The sequence below is a fragment of the Pinus tabuliformis genome, chromosome 2_1 (genome assembly GCF_031772625.1).
Source record: "Pinus tabuliformis cultivar Carrire ecotype Pingquan chromosome 2_1, CPIR1, whole genome shotgun sequence".
Lineage (NCBI taxonomy): Eukaryota > Viridiplantae > Streptophyta > Pinopsida > Pinales > Pinaceae > Pinus > Pinus tabuliformis.
This window is the reverse complement of record NC_142299.1, coordinates 836,306,434-836,312,995: the sequence shown is the minus strand read 5'-3', so window position 1 is coordinate 836,312,995 and position 6,562 is coordinate 836,306,434. Positions and strand designations below refer to the sequence as shown.

The following is a 6,562-nucleotide window of genomic DNA, read 5'->3' as shown; positions in this document are numbered from 1 at the left end:
TTATGATTCGTTTAAATTCTTGGTATAAAAATATCATACTATTAAACATTTCAAAAGCTTCAATTGACTTGTTTAAATTCTTGGTATAAAAGAACCATACTATTAATCATTTCAATGTTAAATACAAAAAGTAAGAAGTATGTCATACATTTTTATTGAATAGACCTTCACCAGGATTATTATACAACCCTAACAACTACTCCATGCATCAAATATTATACAAATAATAGAATGTTATATTCATCATACCGAACAAAACAACCATTCAAACAACCTAAAAAAAACGAAGTTGGCATTTAAGTTTAACCACAAATAAGGCATTTTACATTTTCACCTAGCATAATTACTGAAATATATGGAGAAAAACGTAAATTTCCTGGTCTTTTCTCTGCAACTACCCACACTAAAGCCTGTAGATCAAATTTTGTAATCCAACAAATCCATTCCCTGACTTCCTGGATAGTTATTATAATTGTATAGACACTCGGAACTTTATCCTAAACAATGTACTAATATAGTTTTCCTAAGCTGAAGCACAAGAAAGTTTCTACAACAGGATTTCTTTGTTGAATATCCAACTAAAAGCACAATTTCTTCCTTGTTTTGCACTTTGTTGAGCTTGTTCATCTAGCTTTCTGAGACAAGGTGCCAACGTGGATACGTAATCCTGAGCCTGCCTTCACTTACTAGAAAGACCACCTATTCCCTTCACATTCCATCTCTTAACCAAGAATTCCAAGATGTCAGCGTAGTCTCGTACTGTGTACACACCTAATCTCTGAGAAATAAAAGAAAAGTAGTCAAACAGATTACATCCTGCTCATCATACATCAAATGTGCAGGCATTACAGCCTTTTTCTGTATGATTTCTTCAAAAGTTATCATTGTGGTGTCAGGATCAATCTCAAACAATTTTTCAACAATATTTGTGTATGCAGTCTCATGGCTCTTCTCATATTCAGGCCAATTTCAGGGCACCATATCTTTTAGCAAACCTAGCCTTGTTTCCATGTGATATGAATGTTGCTCTTTCCTGGAAGGAAGTGTACAAGAACCTAGGGATTATTTTCTATGCCTGGATACTAAACAAAAAACTTCCAATGCTAGCCATCTAGAGTGGAATCCCACATCTTGTTGCTATCAATAGCAAACATAATAAAATACTTTGACAAACTCCTTGAAACATTAAGACATTGTATCCTGACTTACCATTCCAAATCCAATAAGATACTGTATGGTTTTTTCAATCTGATGTCCACTCGGCCACACAAGTAAAGGTATTTATGAAGAAGATGACCATGTCTATTCTCCTCAGCTGTATATTTATGAAGAAGATCACCATGTCCATTCTCCACATACGTGTCCATGTTTCCCAGGAATTGGTATAGGCACTAGTCTCATCTCTTACACCATCAAATTTGTTCAGCATAATCTGATAAGTAGGTAATGCTTCTTCTGTAATCATGTCTCCTACTAGACAAAATAAATAGTCATCTAACAATTCATGGGATAGCAACCGCAATTCTATAACTTGGTTAATGAAGCCCTCAGAAGAAGGATTATGCAAAAGGTCTTGTATATTTAAATGAATAAATATAATTTTTTCTACCCACTCGTCCAGTGATTTAAAGATCTCAACCTTCTCAGGTGACATGGAATGAGCCACCTGTTCACGACCTTCATGTGGTTGGAAATGGATTTTAATCTTTTCTTCCTTGAAAGATGAAACCGATGACATCAGAAATGCATGAGAACCAAGTGCATAATCCTAAATGCAGGTGCTTTCACAATAAGAAATGAACTATTAAAAATTAAATAGGGATGAGTGAGAGACAAAATCCACTTGTGAGTACATTACCAAACATGTTATTAACAGGGGATCTGCACTTTGATTCATGGAAACTGATCAGTGAGAGAAAAAACCCACTTGTGGCTACATGACCAAACATGTTATTAATAGGGGATCTGCAATTTGATTCATTGGCAGATTCAAAAGGGTAAAAGGGTTAGGGAAGATACGTATTGAGAAATTTTGAGGTGAAAATTCATGAAATCTGCTTTGATGTTCTTGAAATGAATAAGATGGTTCCTTACTCTACACTTTGAAAAGCTTTTTTTCAAAATATTTCTCCATTTTTTATATTTACTCAATTGATTTAGGTGCAGTATGTGTACGAACTGAAGTATTTTAACATTTTCACAAATAATCAATTGAATGGTTAAAGTGTTGTTAATCTCATTAAGCTCCCTTTCCCAACGGCCGCTAATTTCTATAAACCAACTGCAGTAATTTCTGGAAACCAACTGTGGTTATTTCCTTAAATTACAGAAATCAACTACAGTTAAATTAATTTCTTGTTGGGAGCTCTGGAGTGGTCCATTACTCCCTCTACAGTTCTCTACCATGATCTGTGGAACACTTGACACATAGCCAACAGAAGCTTGATGAAAGCTTGGCTATAAATACTTCTGTCTCCAAGCTCACTAACTCAATCCCCTTTAGTCTTACACCATCGAGTTAGAGTGAGCGGAGCTTGGAGTGCCACATGGATAAGAAATTTTCGCTGAATTTTTATTTTTCTGAAGTTAAAAGAATTTTCTTTCTGTTATATGCCGAACATGGAAAGCTCGGCTGGTGGCTAGTCATTTCTCTGCTCTGCTGCCATATCATGGTGTGGCTTAACATTGTTCTGTTGCCATATCGTGACGAGGGGTTAATTGGGCATCATAGCCATAGTAGGTCCAGGCACAGTGAGAATCATTAGCTACAGTGACGAGAAGAAAATTCCAGTGCCAAAATCAGAAGGGATTGATTACAAATTATTACTCAGAAGCTTGGAGAGAGCTTTATTCTTGTGATAGGATCCTTGCAGACATCATTGTGTGAGTAGCATCAATGGCTGGAGGTATGATTTATTGGGCATTAAAGTTTTCGATTTTTTTTTAAGTGTTTATTCTGCATTATAGAATTATTATTAATCTAACATTTGGTATTGGAGCTTATTTTATCTCTGCATTGGTGTTTATAGACATACTGGCCTACCGCCTGGTTGAATTATCTGCATTTCACATCCTGCTATCCTTATCCATGGCCGCTTTTCATTATCTTTTGGTCCTCCAAAGCTATAACAAGCATCAGTTTAATTGCAGTAATAATGTTTTGAAAAATATAAAATAGTAAGTGAAACAGTTAAATAACATTTATAGATTTATGCTATTACTCTAAGAAAGAAATGCAGTGGTGGAAATATGGTCGGCAAGAATTTAATTGTTAAAATTGCGATTGAATTTAGATGATTCAACCCAACAATCGTATTTCTGGTTTTTTTTTGTCATTAACTTGTATAATGTTTCTGGACTATGACGTGTGAGAATTTAATTGTTAAAATTGCGATTGAATTTAGATGATTCAACCCAATAATCGTATTTTTGGGTTTTTGTCATTAACTTGTATAATGTTTTCTGGAAATATGTCTAATTTTTTCTCTCTTTCTTTGCTTATAATATTTATTTAATTATATGCATTTTGGACAATTATTGTGCAAAATTTATCAATTATGCTCGTATTTAATTTGCATGAATTTATTTATTTCTGTTTTAAATTAAGACTTGCTATTTTGGATGAGTATACGAGATCCGTTGTTGAATGTTATGCATGAATATTATAGTTTATTTCAAGTTAATTTTTTATGCATAAAAGAAATAATGTCTAGTGATCCATATAATTTTTATTGATTAGAGAATACAACAGCATCTCTAATTAAATAATATTATATATTATGATTGATTAGGATCACATAAAGAATATTTATACATTAATTTTAATTAATTATATTAAATATAATAAATTTTATCCCACGGGAGTTTTTATTATATTTATATAATTAATTAGGATAAAATATTTATAACTTATCCAGAGGAATTATGAATTAATAGTTTATCATAAAGTTCAAATCTAAGATAGAATTTATATCGAATTATAATCATATTATACCCTTTAGAATTATGAATTAAGTGAATAATTTGATAAATTCTATCATAAAGAATAATTGAATCTGCTTGAATTGAAAATTTAGTCCACAGACAATTTTTATGTCATTAGATTCAATTTTAAAGCATGAAATTTTATTTAGGCCTCAAATTTAACGTAAGCATGTGATCTTTAATTTTATGCAGTTGTACAACTTGCAAATTTCTCTGAAATTCGTTGTGATATCCCTGAACTTAAGGGAGATAACTATAAGGTCTAGAAGGAGAGAGTTCTCCTTCATTTGGGGTGGATGGACATAGACTATGCTATTAGGAAAGATGAACAACCAACACTCACTAATACCAGCACTGTAGCAAACATCACGCTTTATGAACGATGGGAGCGATCCAATTGCCTAAGCATGATGTTCATTAAGACTAAAATTTCAGCTGGTATTCATGGTTCCATTGATTAGCATGAAAAGGTCCGAGACTTGCTGAAAGCCATTGATGATCAATTCATCACTTCAGGCAAGGCACTAGCAGGCACCCTAATCATGAAGTTCTCATCCTTAAGGCTCACCAGTGTGAAAGGTGTGCGCGAGCACATCATGCAAATGAGGGACACTGTGGCTCAATTGAAGAAACTTGAGGTCGAAATATCGGAGTCCTTCCTGGTGCACTACATTCTAAACACCCTTCCACACCAATACGAACCCTTCAAAATCTCATACAACACACATAAGGATAAATGGTCAATTAATGAACTCATGACCATGTGTGTTCAAGAGGAAGAGAGACTGGTGATGGAACTGGGAGAAAGTGCAATGCTGGAAATGTAAAGAGAAAGAGAAAGGTAAAGTACGTCCCCAAGACGATATCAATAAGGATTCCAAGTGTTTCTTCTGTAAAAAGAAGGGACACATGAAGAAGGAATGTGTCAAATTTCAGAAATGGCTTGCGGACAAAGGTAATCCAATCTCGTTTGTTTGTCATGAATCTAATATGGTTAATGTCAATTTTAACACATGTTGGATTGATTCTGGATCAACAATTCACATTTCAAATTCCTTGCAGGGTTTGCAAAACCTAAGGAGGCCAGTGGAAAGTGAGTAAAGCATCTTATCAGGAAATAAGATGGGCTCGCATGTGGAAGCTATAGGAACATGCTATTTAACTTTAAGTAGTGGCTTTGTTTTAGAATTTGAAAAGATATTTTATGTTCCAAGTTTTTCTAGAAACTTGATTTCAGTTTGAAGGCTTGTACCATTTGGATATTCCTTTAACTTTTCAAAAACATCCTTTAGTTTATTTTATAAATCTGATTATGTTGGGAATGGTATTTTGTCTAATGGTCTTTACTACATTAATTTACAATGTCACTTATGATTCAATGCATGTTGACACTGGCACTAAAAGATGTGTTATTAATGAAGATTCCTCTAAATTATGGCACCGGAGATTAGGTCATATCTCCATAGAAAGAATCAAAAGATTAGTAAATGAAGGGGTACTTAACACTCTGGATTTGGCTGATTTTGAGACTTGTGTGGACTGCATAAAGGGAAAGCAGACCAACAAGTCAAAGAAAGGTGCCAATGGGAGTTCAGACATATTAGAGATCATACATACGGATATATGTAGTCTAGACATGGACTCACATGGTGAGAGATACTTCATCTCTTTTTATAGATGATTACTCACGATATATGTATCTCTACATGCTTCATAAAAAGAGCGAAGCATTAGATGCCTTTAAGATCTTTAAGGTTGAAGTAGAGAAACAATGAGACAAGCAAATTAAGATCGTGAGATTAGATAGAGGTGGATAATATTATGGTAGATACACAAAAGATGGACAAGCACCTGTGCCATTCGCAAAATTTCTTCAAGAGCATGGGATTGTTGCCCAATACACCATGATTGGTTCACCCGACCAAAATAGTGTAGTAGAAATAAGAAATCAAAAATTATTGGACATGGTGCGGAGTATGCTTAGCGACTCCAATCTTCCTAAATCCTTGTGGACTGAAGTACTTAAGACGACAGTGTATAAATTAAACCGAGTTATAACCAAGGTTGTTCCTAAAATGCCATTTGAATTATGGAAAGGTTGGAAACCGATTTTGCGACATATGCACATTTGGGGATGCCCGTCTGAAGTGAGAATATATAAACCACAAGGGAAGAAGTTGGACCCAAGGACCATTAGTGGGTATTTCATTGGATATGCTAAAAGGTCTAGAGGTTACAGATTTTATTGTCCATCTCACAGTACTAGGATTGTGGAATCAAGAAATGCAATGTTTCTTGAAAATGACTTGATTAGTGGGAGCGATCAAACCAGGAACATAGTTTTTGAGAAGGATCATTCAAAATTTCAACCTTCCACCTCAAGTGATAGATTGGTTATTGTTCACAGCACCCCTCAAGTACAAACTGGTGTTGAAAAACCAATTGTTGAAGTTCCACAAGCTGCTGACAACATTCCAGTAGATCAGGTAGTTCAAGAATTTCCAAGAACTTTTGAACAACGAGTTGAACCTCATACTTCTTAGGAAGATGATGGTACAACATTAAGAAGAACTACTAG

At 34.4% G+C, this 6,562-nt stretch overlaps 1 pseudogene; it reads right to left on the bottom strand.

The window, feature by feature from the left end:
* Window positions 1–547: 547 nt before the first annotated feature.
* On the bottom strand, window positions 548–1,465 carry LOC149203251 (stearoyl-[acyl-carrier-protein] 9-desaturase 5, chloroplastic-like; annotated as a pseudogene).
* Between the last annotated feature and the right edge of the window lie 5,097 nt (window positions 1,466–6,562).